The 17,130-nt window shown below is 38.5% G+C and overlaps 1 protein-coding gene across 1 annotated transcript in view; it reads right to left on the bottom strand.

Moving 5' to 3' along the window:
* GMDS (GDP-mannose 4,6-dehydratase) overlaps positions 1-17,130 on the bottom strand; it is a 430,504-nt gene that overhangs the window by 261,571 nt on the left and 151,803 nt on the right. The window lies entirely within an intron of this gene.

Below are 17,130 nucleotides of genomic sequence, written 5' to 3'. Positions count from 1 at the left end.
TTACTAGGTTAGACAGACAACATGACAACATGAACATGTATTTAAAAAACCCCACAAACTTTAAACAAGGTCCAAAGTTTTGCAATTTTAACACACATCAAAATGGAGAGAAGACTAGAAATATCTGCTATCAAATGACACTCGCAACCCCACCTGACAAAGGTGTACCAGAGCTGTGGCTTTTGCACAGAGGTTAGGGGGATTATGAAGTGGGAGAGCAAAGGGTGGAGGCATCCAAAAGAAACCTGACATCTTCTCCAGCTGACTTATCGTTCAAAGTATGATAATAAACTCATGCACGCTGCTGGGCCAAGACTCTTCTTTCTCTTCCTGCTCCAGTAGTTCTCAGTTATCTTTATGATGAGCTTGGCTGTGGCATAGGCCACAAGAAAATGCTTGAGTCTAAGCTTTCAGAGTGTTTCAAAATTATATTAATTTTATTCCTTGCAGTTACAGAATAAAACTAAACCCAGGAAAAAGTAAGCTGAAGGTAAGAGATGTGTTGTGACCACCCCAGTCTAGAGGCAGGAGAAAAAATGCTCGGAAGGGAGCTCACCCTGTTTGTTTGGTGCCTACAGGCTAGTTGTTTGGATGTGCTGGTGGAGCTCCTGGACTCTGAAGAATTTTCTCCCACTGGTGCCCATCCCAGAGGCACGTTCCTCCTTCCTTCTACATCCTCTCTCCAACCCAGGGATTTTGCTTCTGTATGCCAGTTTTTTAAAAAAATGTTCCCTGTTTGTACTGCCAATGTTATAAAAAAGGAAAGGGGAATGGACTTTTAGAGCAATCTCCTCCATCGCCTTGACCGGAGGAAGAATTACTCTATCTATGTCCCCTCTGGCTGATGACTGACTTTCAGGAACGAGCTCTAGAGTGTTACAGGCTCTTTATATGATCTAGGCTAGAGGTTAGTGAGACACTGCCAAAGGCAGATAATACAAATCTATGATCCTCCCTTCATTAGTCTTCAGTGATAGGGTAACTACTAATGGAGTAGAGGGGAAATGACCATAGCTGGACAAGCTGAGCTACCACAGTGAAATCAGTGGGAAATCTGTCACTTACCAGGTATTTTTTCAGTCTCTCTGCAGATTCAGACAGATAGCCCTGTATTCATTTCTCCTTTTAAACCACTTTCCCTATTCAGTAATCACTAGAGGTTTAAGGCTTATTTACGCAGCAGATGAAATAAAAATAATTAGATTAATTTGAATTTGCACTTATGGTTAATTTAATACAGGTATGAAATAATCTAAATTGTGTTACTGTGCTCCAAAATAAAAATGTTCTCACACAGTTTTGATCTGAAATAACTAATGGTATGAACAAAAACAAACTTTACTACTTTTTTTTTTTTATCCAAAAGAAAAAAAAAGAAACCTGATACTTTGGCTTGTTAACCTGGTATGACCCAGCTGAAATTGAGCACTGATCTAGTGAGAAGTGCTGAGCATTTTTGTTTTAATCCATTTGGCACAAAGATGACAGCCACTTAAGGTCTCTCAGCTTTGCTGTCAGAGTAACTCTTGGGAAAACATTTTAATGAATAGGTGATACAATCAATAATGCACTAATGAACGTAAATTAGTATATTTACCACATGGCTAGCACCATCACATATTCACTGTGAGATCCCAGCTCTCTAACTAAAGGCAAAACACTAATTGCAGCAGAACCATTTACCTACTTTAAGGTACTGTTTCCGACAAATAACCTGCTAAAAAAATCACCCCAAAATGCAAATCTTTGCTTACACATTCTACTACAAAGTAAACTGCACATGTAACTGAGGTGGTCTTAATTCAGAGATCCCACATTATAAAAGCTCTTAACCAGAGAGAGCAATGAGCCTGCGGCAGCAGCACTGGGAACTGCTCTCCCTGGCTGATGCAGAGACCAGTTACACAAGAGATGCTTTTCCCTATTGCCTTATGAATGACCTCAATCTTCACCTCGAAAAATCACTCCCTGGGGTGTGAGGTAATTGTGCCTCCATGCTGGCCGGGTCTGAGTGTCCCTGAGCAGAAATCGCCAGCTTTGTGCCTGTTTGGTGGTTTTGTAATGCGGACTATTGTTCACCGGGGACAGGACTCAGACCACTAAACTCATTTCATTTTGGTGTGCAGGTTAGACTAGAATGGCATTTGTGAAAATAAAAAATGGTTTTATCCACTAAAACCTCCAAGACCAAAAATGCTGGACTTTTAAGACACTCTGTGCAGTGTAAGCGCAGTACCATGGCAAATACACATAAATGCACACTGGATTTTAATTTGATTCTAATTCAAAGTTAACAGCGTAAAAGAGTTTTATAAAATACTGGATTGATTAAGTAGTTACAAATGAAGCAGGGCAGAGCGGAGAAAGGTTTTGAGTTTTCCATTACCACATTATTTCTCTTTCCTTATACACGTTATTTTGTGCAGGACCAGCAGGCAGTCTGCAGTAAAAAAGAAAATAATGCAGGGACCTCATTAAGAGGGATGTGCAAGAGAGAAATGACATGCATACAGAACACAAAAAAAGACCAGGGTCTAAGTTATAGATTGAGAGAGACTGAAAGAGTTAATGTCTCATACATTGTGGTGGGGCAAGTTCTGCTTAAAGACAAACCCTGCACAGCAAGGAACCCAGGTGAAAAGCCCATCAGCTCACACATTAGCAACAGCAGGGGGAGGGTGTGCTGGAGGGTGCGCAGCTCCCTGTTCTGATAAGCTGTTCTGATACAAAGATCAAACAATGGCCGTGTCTGCAGGGAAGGAGAAGTTACTCCACAAAGGACCCCCAAGCCCAAAGGCTCACAAACTGCTCATTAACCTGACAAGTTCGGGTGCCCGCCTGAAGGAGGGGCAAGGATGATAAAAGGACACAAACTGAAGCCCCGGGGCACGCAAGACCGCCAGAACTGGACCCCTCCGCTGACTGGACACCTTGGCTAATTGGACCAATGCTGGACCCAGGACCGGTGAAATCTTTCTCTCTCTCTGCCTTCTCCTCTCTTTCCTTTTCCACAATCCCTACACCTTATCCGTTTCAAGTTATAAACCGTTGACCAAGTCTGAGACTAAGAGTGGATCCAGCCGCCCCTAGGCCCTTCTCTGAGGAGGAGTCTGGAAAGCAAGACGGTCTGCTCTGAACCTCCTGACTCAACCGGAGGGATCTCCTTATTCCCTGAATTGATGTATATGGTTACACGGTTTACAGAAGTAGTCTTATGCCAATTCCTGTTGTGAGAAACCCTGCCACCTACTACCACGCCTCCCCAGTTCCATTTGTTTCTGTCATGAATAAAATCTTTAACTGATCATTTGGTGTCCTTTCACCTTAATTTAGCCCAAGGGAATTTCGAATTAAACACGACTCCCTGGTCTGTCCAGTCTGGGTCGTGACATAGATACCAAATACAGAATCAGATTCAATAGGTGTTACTCATAGAAATAATCTTTGCTGGTGCACTGAGCTCAGTGAGACTGAGAGAATAAAAACTTAATGGAAATGGTTGTAAAGGCAGGTGTATGAAGACTAAAAACTAGCCATACTTTCTGAAAGATTAAACATTTATCCAGTGGAAAAAAGAGCTTAGGTAATACCTACAGAGGAGAGTTTTCAAACAGCCTAATTTATGACAACTACCTTACGTGCCTGAATTAGGAAGCTCGTCTCCCTGTACACTGATAAAGCCAGTGGTGAGTCAGAGCAGAAAGCCTAATGGAGATGCTCTTGATCATGCTTTGGAGAAACTATATACACAATAGTTTTCAAATTTAGCTACCTAAGATAGATGCTCCATTCTAACCTCAAAAATCCAAAACTATCAGTTATGGTCAACTGCGTAAAGACAGACATGCAACTAACAATTTTTTTTGAAGACACCACCAGAAGTTTTTTTTAATGACTGGAGTAGGGAAAAGAAGCTTCTTTGCCTGGCAGAAACTTTAAACCTGGAAGTTTTCTCAAAGAGTATTGAAGGCATGGATCCAACACTACTTCGCCATCTTTGGAAAGACTTAGTGACAAAGGGAAAGCGTGACATACCAACAAAACAGAAGTTGTCTACTTGGAACATGTTAGTCTGAGTGACCTTGGCACTCCCTTCCCATATGTAATGGGGATACAATGCTTTTGTAGTTGTCATCGCTGATCTCTGGAGATACCGTGAATGTATACACTTAAGATGTGTCTATTTATTCCATTCGATAGGTAGCAATAATAGTGTGTCATTAGAAGTGGATAGAACAATAAGAAGACACTTAAATCCTTGGTCAAAAGTACTTCAGTTTCAGGTTTTCAGGTCCTGAGCACCTTGCAGAATTGCCTCAAATAATACTGAAAAGGAATCTGACTCCTTACGTACATGGACTTCTATATACTGAGTATCTTCACTGCTGGATTCATACCTAATATAGAACATTTCAAATACATTCTTGGGCAAGTAAAAATTTCCAAAGCAAGTCTTACCCATAAGGTGATAAAATTTTCTTGAGAAAAGCAGAGTTTCATTAATTATAACATTCCTGGAATCACAGGACACAATACAAATACACTGAACCACATTGTCTCTTTCACACAGCTCCAAGAATTACAATGAGTTTTGTGAACTGGTTTCTACCTTTTGAATCTGAACTCTTGTTCTTCCTCCCATTTCTTTCTTTCTTTCTAATCGCCAGATTCAATCTCTACAAGAGATTTGAATTTAATAGAGCAATGTTTTAAATATGATGTTTCCCAACTGATCGTTCAAAACCAAGCTTAGCAAGGCCTTTAACAAGATTTAAAAGCTTACTGAAAACTATCTAAATGAAAACATCTGGGTCTTACCCTCCACAAGAACACATTCCTATCATGTCTACGAGTACTATATACAAGCCTGCAGACTTAATAATACTTGCTTCTGACCAATGCGTTGTCAACAGTGGTGATATTCTGAAAATAACTATCAATTTAGCACACACAGAGGTTTGTGAGACACATCATCTCTGTTTTGTCATTTGGAACAATCCAACAGATGGGCTGCAATCATATTAACTATTAGCTTTCAACAAAAAATAGCGTGTGCTAGCAGAATATACTTCAATGCTCTACCTTCATAACAAATAATTTGAAATTTCATCTTCTTCTTACAGCCTTCTCGGTTTCAGAAGATGGGATTTCTGGAAGGCCGCTATTATAAGAAGGAAGCTTATGTGGAGCCCCAGGAGTAAATAGGCTAATATAAATGCAAATTATTATTCTTTCTCTGTAAAAGCAAAAGTGACTAACCTAACTATAACATTAAAATAAGCATCTTTGCTCTCTTGAAAAAAACTTACAGTAGATTCTTTAGATTTATCAGAGTAGAAGATACGTATCAGGTCTCTTTATAGCATTGAGAAAGGTTTACACCTGAGAAGCAAATCACAAAGTAGAAAAACTGCTCAGAAATGTTTCAAGTCTCACAAGTTTCATGGCGGTTACCTTTTTGTATTCTTTAAATTCAATTCTGTTTGCTTTGAATATTCAGTGTGCCTTCCACTGCCAATAAAAACCACTGGGATCACTTATATCATCTCAGTAAACAAACTGCTCAACCCCTAGGAACAGGCACGTAAAGCATAACATTCCAGTTGCTAAATCTAATACAGACTATGGGCCAAGCATTCCTATAGAGTCCTAACACACTGGAAAAAAAAATCCTAGGGATTTTAGGAAATCTAAAGAATTTGGGGGGAAGCTGGGCGGTGTCAAGGGGATGGGGAAGAACCTATATATCTACAAAAATGTCAGGTAACCTTCTAGGAGAATATGACAATTCCTCTTCCCCCCAACGCCTTAACTCATAATGAATGCTTAACTCGTTTGCCCTCCCATCCAATAAAAGTAGTAGTTGAAAGATACCAAAATCCCCCAAACAACTATATATTTTTTGTTATATAGAACAATAATCAATTCAATAGCTCTGAACTGCTTATTAGTAAGCAACACCCTTGACATCTTAAAGCCCTATTCAACTTCTTAGCTAAATAGAAATTGACTGAAAAAATGACTGAAATTCTGGATAAAAGGAATATGCCTTTGTAGATTTATCTTCTTTCCTATTTCTTTCCCTGTTCTCTCATTAATAAAACAAACAAAAACATGATCTGTATAAAATTAGAGTAATCTGACAACATGATTATAAGCAGAGAATTAGCAAGGAAAAAGTTTTATAAGTGGAAGCAGAAGTCAACATTTTTTCCTAAAATTCATGTTAACCCAAGCCATTCACAATATTGCTGCAGCAAGAGAGCTTGGATAACTTGGATTTTCAAGTTACTTGCGACGCAAAGAAATAAGCAGTGCAGCTGATAGAAGATGCGCTTCTCTGCCAGTGCTTATATTGAGGTCCCAATGGCTGAGTTCCACTGCAGCTCTGTCATACTATGGACTGCAGGCTGAGTGACCGGAGAGACTTCTTGAAGTGGTTAGAAGTTTGGTTTTGACATCAGCAAGCCAGTATTTCACCTTCACGTTTCAGTGTGAGGACCCAAACCAAAGTGCAAAAATAAGCTATTTGCTGTTTAGGGATCTTCATGATGTTCTATAACCTGCCATAACCACAACAGACTCTGCTTCACGGACCAGCTTAGTCTTATACAAGTAACCCCAAAGTAATTTTCATTAGACACAAGAAAGAAGAACTTGAATGTAAACTTGTTCATTGCCCCAAACACACACATATGCCTTTGCATCCTCAAAAGGAACACAAATGAGGGCTGAAGCAGAATTGGGTTCGTTCATGGCTCCCCACCATTCATTTCTCCAAATATATTGAGATCTGGGAAATGGGGTTTGGGGGGGGAAGGGGTGGGATGAAGCAGAAGCCTCACAACAGAAGCGTGTACTTCTAAGCCTGAAAAAATTACTCAGGATAACAGCACCAGCAAAACCATGCATCACCTTTCACTACATCCCCAAGGGTCAGGCACCACAGAATCCAAAAGCAGCTATTACCTTTCAGCTCCATGAGCGCTAAAAAGATCATGAACAGCTAAGTTATACTGCTATTGCCTACATGAGAGACAACAAGAATGCTGCTAGACTGCCTGAAGTCCCCAACTATCTTGCAATTAAACTACCCTGCAGCAGGGTCTTCCCTAAGAGGCAGCAACTTTCTTTGTGCAGCTGAAATACTCAAGGATTAGAGGCAAGAGGCCCCCTAACATACTCCACAGTGTATCTTCATATGGCAACTTCTCATGGTTTGGCTTGGATAAGTTTTTCTTGATACAAACTCTCTGAAATAATCTTTAAAGAGAAATAGCTTGGCATTATTAAAACAGGTTTCCTTTTCCCTCTTATGAGCAAAAACTACTACTTGCTTTTTGTCGGGGGAAAAAGAGGAAAAAAAAATAAAATCAACCCAAAGCAGAGAATAAGCATGGAGAAATACTCCCTGAGTAGTTGAAGTTTTATATTTGTCAGACTAGTAGGGGTTGATAGTTGGATTCATTATTGTTTCTTTAAAAAGTGACTCCTCCCTGGCAAACTGCAGGTGTGGTTGTAAATCCAGCTCACAAGGTCATCACATTCATCTTTGCCTTTAAAGCAGCCCGCTGGTACATGCCTGACCAGTTAAGAGGTATAGAAGAACTACCAGTTGCCTATTATTTTCAAAATGTCGATACCACATTCCTTAAATTGGAATATCTATTCTCCGTTTTAATAAACCAAAGTCTCCTACGTCCTGTACAGTTGTCTTAGCTGTTGACTATTGATTGAAAGGTGTGGTTTGGAACAGATCTCCAAATAGAGGAGAATTTGTAAATTTACAATTTGTAAATTGTTTATTCTTCTGCTTATTGACTAGACAATTTAGTGGATTAAGAGAATTTAACAGACTGGATTAAAAGAGAGTTGCCCAAAGACAGGTCAAAAGGCAATGGACACAAGCAGAAACATGAAAAATTACTATTAGATATTAGGGAAAAAAAAGTTCACAACATGGGTAGTCTAACAGTGAAACAGGTTGTAGAGAGGCTGTGGCATCTCCACCCCTTGGAGATACTCAAAACTCAATCAAGCGTAGCCCTGAGCCACCTGCTGTAAGCTGGTCCTGCTTTATGGGAAGAGTGGGTCCAGATGACATTTGGAGATTGCTCCCAAAGTAAATTATTGCACAATTTTAAGATGACAAGGAGATGGGATTACAGCAGTGTGTGTCAATGTTCAGACACACAGCACCATCCAATGAGTAGAAAGCGGATGTACAGTGTGCAAGAATGAGGCCTGGTCTTGTAGAAAATCAGCAATTTCTGCTGGGGGAGTGGAAAGTTGTTCACAGCAACTTTTCGGAGGCACATAGTCCAACTTGCTATTCATCATATCTCCTCCACAGAGAAGCTTCAGATAGAGGAATGCTCAGATCTGATAGTAAAAAAATACCAAAGCGGAGGAGGAGAAGAAGGGATATCACAGAACATAAGATTCACTATGGCCATAAACCTTTGTCACAAAAATGTAACCTCCCCATTAGTTTTGCTTATCTTCTCATCCATTTGTTATTAATTTGATGGAACTGGGGAGTTGTCAGGGTTCTGTGATGCAAGGGATTTATCTTGCAGAACAATCTCCAACCCACTGTTCAAAGTCTTTAGTTTCAAATTACAGAGATTAGAAAAGCTTTTAAAAAAGAAGCATTGATTATTTATTCCTTTTAAGCATGATTTTGTTCAGGGATAGTTTCAACTATATATATGTTTACCTAAGTTTTTAAGCGCAAGGCGCACGCAGCAAAGTCCAGACGGGTTTCGATGTTTCAAATTTTGTAGCTTCAATGGCTAGAGACACTGTAATACCCTAAAAGCTGAAGTCCAGCTGTGCCAGAAGCTTTAAATGCTATTTAGTAGAAAGAGAAAAAGGGGCAACTTGCAGAGTCACTAGAGAACACTCAAAGGGAGATGTAAAAAGATAGCCAATTCATTTCGCTTTATATGTACCAGGGGAATAGAGAGCTATGAATAAAATGCATGCAGGGAATGCAGTCACTTTGAAAGAAATAGCACCATTTTTACTCATGTTCAAATATAAAGAAATGAATTTAAAACATACAGGTTATTTAAAATTCTAACGTGACAACTAGGTTATAGTATTAATATATTTGGTTTGTGGTTTTTTTTTTTATGTCTGATGCTTCTTTTAAAACTTTCATCCTTGCTTCCTTGATGCTTTCAGAATGTGTAGAAAGATGGTCTACACAGAAGTGATAAAAACATCTTCACAAGCAAAAAGAAAGTAAAAAGAAACAAACCCCACAAAAAACAACAAACCTTCACCACCTATCTGCTTTTTGATTTTGATAGACTTTCAATGGATGGCAAGATAGATATTGAATTAAAGCAATAACCTACTATGGTACAGTTTTGCTCACAACAGTTTCTCCTCTCTGCCTTCCTAGCCAACAAGACTGCAAAACATGACTTAACACAATGGACCCTCCCAAATGTTGATAACTCTTGCATTGCCTTGAAGCTAGAATTACCCCAACGTTTTACAAATTACTACCTTGCCTGACTTTCTTGTAACTCCTACAGATGCATAAGGCAAAATCTCCCTAGGTTTATGGTTCCTGCCAGAAGTCTTGCCTTTTCAACCAGAGAAAAATTATGTTTTCAGCATTTATTATTTATCACTTAAGAAGATTACTTCCCAGACTGCAGTTCCTCATGACAATGGCATTGTTTTAGAAAGCTTAGAAGCAGTTCAAACAACTGTTTCTCAGCTACCCCTGAAGTACCAAAAATGCTCCTCCCTCCGTGAGGAATTAAACTTAAAATAGTATTTCATATACTGATTTTGGACATATTCAAATTCAATATTGCAAGAAAAAAAATGAATTAGATGAATGTGCATGTATTACTTATCAATGGGACCATAAACCCAATTAGATGGACTGCCCATAAATATGCCTCAGTCATTTAATTTGAAAGCTAAGTGTGCAGACACAGCCAAGTCACTGCAAGAAAACAAGTTACTATTTCTCCGTGGAACCAGGTAACGCTATCTGGAAGCACTCTTAAACCACACTAAATGCAAGATAAAGCAACTTATCTTAGCTCTCTTTTACTGTCAGCTACTCTAAAATCAAATCCCATAATTCATCACAGCCTAAGAGTAGAGAGATACCTCAGCTCTGACCACACGTTGCAGCTTGTTATGTTGTGATGCTCCGGTTGTGGCTGAGCTTTCAAAACAGGTAGGACTTCAGGGAGACAAATGAGAACACGAAGTTTTGAGGATATAAATATGCATGTGCATACACACACGCACAGAAAAAAAAACATGACTTCTTATCTTGGGCACAACTATCTAGGGAACATCCTCTGCCTTGAAGTACCTGGAGGGGGGTTAGAGCTCAGAGTCCAACACCTGCAACAGTGTGGCAAAGGAGATGCTAAGTACTCTGTCTCAGCAGGCAAGCAAGGTCTGCCCCCATTCTTGCACTCAGTTTACTCTTAAAATACTCAAGTCATGTTCTTCACAAAGATACCATCATTAGAGAAAAGTGCTATAAAAACACATCTTCTAAACAAATGCCATCACTTCAGACCCATTCCTGGTCAACTCACTCTCCTCAGTAAGTCCATATTCTCCCCTTGTTCGCCATGGGTACTAACCACTTACAATTCTTCATAATGTTACACCTCCACAGACTTAGTTCTACTTTATGGTTTGCCATAAAGCAACCAAAAACTACACCAACTCCTCTTTAGCTAGAATGTTTTCAGCATACCTCAAACTTCTATGTAATTAATTTCTGAGGCTTTTGTTCATTTTTACTGCATGTGCATTAAGAATTAAATTGGGATGGCTAATTGCATGGGGCAAATTTGGATGGTTATGTACGTACTGACAAAAGACATGCTCCCACAGTTGCCACCTTCCCAGTTCCTTCTCCAGTACTCCAGCAGGAATGACTGGGAAAATGAATAAACATGCAACAGCACATCAAGAAATAAGTCACCAGGGTTTTTTTTTTTCAGTTTTATTTTTTGAACAGGGCAAATAATTGCCTTTTCTTCCAATGCATAAAGTCATCTTCTGTGAAATTTCACTCCAAAATCTTACTCAAAGAAAGGATAATTCCAAAACCAATCTTTTTTTTTTCCTCCACAAAACCAGCAGCATTCTTTTCCTTTTACTTGTTCTTGAGAACAGCTGACATTTAAAAACATTCTTTAAATAAATACAATAGTCTGAGGTTTGTACTTGCCCTGAAAGAAAACCACTGAATCCTTTAAATTTATTAAAATTACAACCAAGAAACGAAAAAAAACCCACCCCACCTTGAAATGCTAAAGTGGGTGAACCCTAGTAGATGAGCACTAATACCCTCACCTGTAGTGCATGTACAGGCACTACATATGATTAATTTTAAAATCAGGGTATTAATAGCATCCACAAATACAGTAGCTGATGATGGCTTTGTTGGGAATGATGTAATAAACCTGTAGAAACAGCTTTCAGTAAACCACTGTAGTAACACCTAATTTTAACATCCCATTTCAGGCAAGATGGGGATAGCAATAATTACATACCTCAAAGTGGACTGTGATAATTCTTCATCCTGTGTAGGAAGCTACAGGAGTGGAATACAGTATTATCACCACTGCTAGCACTCAGATTTTAATGTGGTTCTAATACTTAAGACACCATAAGCCTTACATCTTCTCCAGTTGCATCCTTTCAGGGAGAACACTGCTGTTTTCTATGTGACAGTGAGCACTGTGAACTTAAAGGTGATCCCCCGCATAAAATGTTCTGCTTAATCAACTCATCCACCTCAGAAGGATGTGGGTGGCTAGCTAGAAAGAAACCTGTGGGATGAATCAGAAAAAAAACATGTGTCTCGAGAGGTATGTGGGTGTAAGGGGGAAAAGGCCAAGGGGCAAAGAGCTTAAAGGGATGAGACCCTCTGGTTAAACTTTTTTATTATTTTTCCCTTTTCTGAACCAGCAGGATGATACCCTCAGAAAATAAATCAGTCTGTTAAATTTTCTGCTGGCATCCCCTGCGCCTTTACTTTATTCTTATATTTATTATTGACTACTAATGTCTTTCCACTACAATTCTTAGAAACTAATGTATAGGCATTAATTTTAAAGGGCAGCTTTGGCACTCATGAGGCATGGTGATCATAAATCAAAGCAGAACATCGCAATTGATTTGTCTACTGTAACCCACAACACTAACCTCAGCCCTGTTTTTCACCTATCTCTTGGGTTCTGACACAAAGAAAAGGACTAAGAATAATAGCTGCTTTTCACTTGAACATTAAGGTAAACCATTCAGGAAACAGGGACGTGGTAGTCAACTAATTGCATAAAACCAACAAGTTTGGGAGTTTCCCCTCTCACCCCCACGAACAAATACTATATTACTTTAGTCTACCCTACTATGCTCTAAGACAGCATTGAAATTTTTGTCTCTTGCAGTGCTAGAAGTGACAAGAGACCATATTGACACCTATGAGACAGTGTTCTTTGTCTATACTAGAGTGTGGCATTCGACGTGCCAGTAAACCCCCTCTCAGAGCAGCTTTAAATAAGACTTGACTGGCATATAAAAAGCTCCATCAGCTTTCAAAGTGAATTTTGCAGCCTCAGGATGAGGCATGTTGGAAAAGCAATGTGGAAGACAAGACCAAGTTGCCAAAACGTAGTGAACAAATCATTGGACACGATCAGTGGGAACATCAAATTTCACAAATAAGGTGAAGTCTGTAAAATTGTATATGGCTGCATTTTATTTTTAAAAGAATGTATAGCTCAGGCAGATGCCATGTCTCTATTGTATGCAAATATTTTACTTCAATTAGCACTTTTCAATCATGCTTTTTCTTTTCTGCATGACTCAGATATCTCAGTCAAGAAATAGCAGGATCATAAGCACATGCCAACAGGGTGGATTTATCTCAGAGAGAGATAAATGTGGAAGGAAACATGTAAATCTATCTCAAGATTTTTTCAGCTTGTCTTCCCTTCCAAACACATTTTCTCTACATGCCTGCAAGCCTCTATAACACAGCATACTCAGTTTCCATGTCCTTCCAAGCAAGCAATACTCACAAGAACTTAATTGAAACTAAGGAAATTGTGTTTCCAGAGCTTGTCAATCAGTCAGGAAAAAAAAAAAAAAAAAAGAAAGAAAGAAAAAAAAAAAGAAAAAAATCAAGTTCAGCCTACAAGTTTTATCACACCATATTGAGCCAAAGAAGAGGTCATAATACTAACTTGCCCACAAATGCACATATGAAAAGAGGGAATCTTTAGAACTTCTACACACCACTGAGAGAGTCCTGCTGCACAGGTCATTATGAGTGGTGATTGTCCATGAGGGAGATGTGCTGAATAGCTGTGAAGTACGGCTGGATGAAAAAATACCGCAAGTTAAGATCCGCGATTGCACACAACACTGACATGAGCTAAGAATGCTACATTTCGTGGCTGCAGTAGGAGTTTTAGCTAATTTCCAGAGTGCTGGCCCCAAGCTGCTTTGGGACTCTGAGCATCCTCACCTGGGATGCAAGAAGTTCTGTCAAAGAACCACAAGAACGTGGGGAGAAACATACCGGTGCTGCCTGTTAGCCAGAGAAAGAGAGGAAATTGCTAAAGTGTCATATGGGAGTTTGGAAACATTAGTTAATTTTCGATCCTGCATCACTAGTATATACCAAAGAAGCTGTGCTAGGAAGGCTAAGAAATGTAAATAGTCAATGTTGATGAAGAATTCTATAATTGGTAAAAAATTAAAAAGTTTTGGCATGAAAGCAAAACCTCAGCAAGCACTTTCCACTCTTATAGATTTTAACACCTCTCATGTTGCAAGAGTGCTCTCTCTACACATGAATTTAAGCTGATGCTAACTGCAGTTGCATCTGAAAATATGTATTTTTAATACCGGTTAGGTTCTAGGCAGTAATCCCTTTCTCAGAAACTGAAAGATTTAAATGAAGTCATGGTTGCTAAGTGCACTATTCAGCCATATATCATGTTCTCAGAAGTACAAAGAGTACTCAAGGGTGAAGGGTTTTTAGGATAATGTACGATTTCTGCATTAAATACAGAACCACCATTATATAATTTTAGCATCTTGCCAACTTTTTTTTTTTTTTTTTTGGAGCAGGACAAGGAGGGAGAAATAAGGAGGTTGAATGGAACTAGAACAGTACTGTTTGTACCCTGGTGAATATTAGGGAAATGATAAATGATCCCTAAGCACACAGACTGATTTATGCAATAAAAAGTAAAATACGGTGGGGTGGAGCCCTCATGTGAAAATCTCATCCTTGGACAGCTACAAGGTATGAAATGCACCCAAGTGTCTCAAATCCCTCAGGGTTGCTATTATCTCATGATAACCACACCCTCGAGAACTGTCTCTCTTGCTCCTCTGTTGGGTGGGAGGAAAAGGAAAGGGAAAGAGGTGTATTTCTGATTATGAAAAACAGAAGATTGATAGTTTACATTAGTGAACCCTTTAAGCTCAAACTGTTAAGAGTTCTTATTTTTCCTATTTAACAGCATGAGTAAAAAAAGTCATGTCTCATGTCAGCATGATAAAGGAAAAAACAGAGATAAAGAAAAGCCAGTAAGACAAATGCAAGTCAAAAAAAGCCACATATGTACATAAATCAAACTTGTCTGTAGGTCTCAGTTAATATAGTAAGAGGATTAATAAATGCAACAAACAAAATGCAATTAAACCTCATTCTGCAAAGGCTATTACTCAGAAAATTCAGATAAACTGTGCTAACCTAAACCCTGCAACATCATTTGACAATCTTACCTGCATATAACCACCACACCTTTTTCTTCTGGTCGTAGTGCTAAAAGATATCATTAGAGAGCACTCTAGTTTTATACTCTCTGTATTATCTTGTAAAAATCTGAACTCTTCCTAAAAAATTAAGTGGATAATACTAGGCAGTGTTTTATTAAGAAAAGTGACAATCAACCCATTTTAAATTTCTGAGCTACACTAGCTATACAGATAATCCTCAGTCTCAGGTAAATAGACTTAGCTAATATATATCTAATTCAAACTATTTGGTATCTACTTACATGGAAATGCAGATGCAGATGCATTTTTTCATGCTATAAGCTTGCCAAATTTATGGAGAAAACAGCTATTATTCTTGTAAAGTACAGCGATGTATCAGCCTAATAACATATTTACAGGGAATTTTTATCCTGTGGAATGAGGAAATAAATGATGTATTTTCTTCCTCAGGTGAGAGAATGCATAGATAATTGATTCACTTTACTGAACTGATAGTATTCACTCTCTGCCAGCAGACAGTAAAGCTGTGCAACATCTTATCACAGGAATTTAGCATATGCAGGTATGAGATCTAATTAGATACCATGCCAAAATTACATAGCAATCTGATCCTGTGAGTCTTGTATATCCCCAACACTACCCCAAGACTTTAGTTCTTATCAACATTTAACAACGACTGACACTTTTGAAATTATAACTTCCCACAAAAGTCTAAATGCAAACCCCATTCAATTAATGTATTTGTATGATGTTCAGTATCTGAAAAACTAGTATGCTCATAAAATTGTATGTAAAGACATTCCAGCACACAGTACAGCAAATATACACTGCATCTCAGAAGTCTGTTACAAATATTTATTATTTCCTTCAGATCCACTGGAAATGGCAAAACTGAAGCTACTTTAAGAACAGATGAGATGCAACAGTTGCTCTAAAATGCATGTCTTGCACAGTACGAGCTTTAGTTCAGATTAATTCTTTGTCTCTCTAAAATCTGCAAGTTCATCCTTGAAGTCTCTCTTAGCTGAAAATTATGCTGCTTGCATTGGGAATTCTCAACTAACCTTACATATATAGGAAAATTTACAGTTCAAGACAGCGAAAGAGGGGATAACAAAAAGTTTTTAGCTGTCACACTATTTTTTTCACATTTCCCTTTGCTATTCATCAAATTCTTGAATGAAGTCTTTCACTGAAGCTGAACTATGACTCCACAACGTTTCTTCTATTGTTACAAGAGGGGATGACTGCCTTGTCAAGGAGGGGCTGAGCTTTTAAAATGAAATAGGTATTTCTAACACAATGAGTCTACAGTTCATCCATCATCTGTTCACAGCTCTGTCTAAAAGAAGAAAAAAAATGCGATGTGCTGCATGGTAAAGATGAACTAAAAATTTCACAGCTGGCAAGGCTGAGGTACTGTTTTCTCAGTAACAAGTACGGCCACATACAGAGAAACTGATTGACTGCTCACCAGTTTTTTTTTCCCCTCTCACTTTACTGCTTTGGTCTTGAACTTTATAGAAACCTGCTAAGTACAGGAACCTTATTTTTATGGTTTCATTTCCTTTTTTCTTCAAATCTGTATCAAAATATTCATACATTTAAAATTGGAGTTTGGAATTTACCTATGATATTCCAGTATATTTTGACAAAAGTATTTATCTGAACTTTACTAATAAAATCCATTTATGATGCAGAAAAATACATTTCAGCTCCCTTTCTTTGCAATCTGAAGTAACATTTTTATTTTTGGAACAAAAGACTGCAGATATTATCTTTGATAACTAGCTCCAGACCTGTTCAACATGTTGTCCAGACTGTAAGTCCTCTTTAAAAGTTTACATTCCTATGTAATATACTACAGAACGATAAATCAACAGGCTTAAATTCCTCTAAAATTTCTGATGTGTCTTATTCTTTATGTGTCTATATAAGCAGGCTTTTACTGAAAAACGAACAAATGATGTAAACATAAATAACCCCAGCTTAACCAGAGCTAATTTTGAACCTCAAGAGCATACACAGATTCAGCAAAGTTGAGAAGTTCCCCATGGACACAGGGTTTCATCCTGGTGGAGCTGCTGGTTGGATCAGGGTCTAAATTTATGAGACTTCACCTTTTTAAGGAGGAAGAACATGATCACCAAAACAGTGGTATGTTCACATATGCTATGGTGATATCACATATGATCAAAAAAGCTTAAACACATAACATTTGGGGCGGGTCTATATTTCTAAACTACAATTGTAACCTGCCCTCCCAAATCCATTACCCTCCCCCCCAGTTAGAGAAATTAGTAAATCTGGATCCAAAGCCTGGAGCCATTAGAT

Source organism: Aquila chrysaetos, chromosome 18 (assembly GCF_900496995.4).
Source record: "Aquila chrysaetos chrysaetos chromosome 18, bAquChr1.4, whole genome shotgun sequence".
Lineage (NCBI taxonomy): Eukaryota > Metazoa > Chordata > Aves > Accipitriformes > Accipitridae > Aquila > Aquila chrysaetos.
This window is presented reverse-complemented; position numbering and strand designations above follow the sequence as displayed.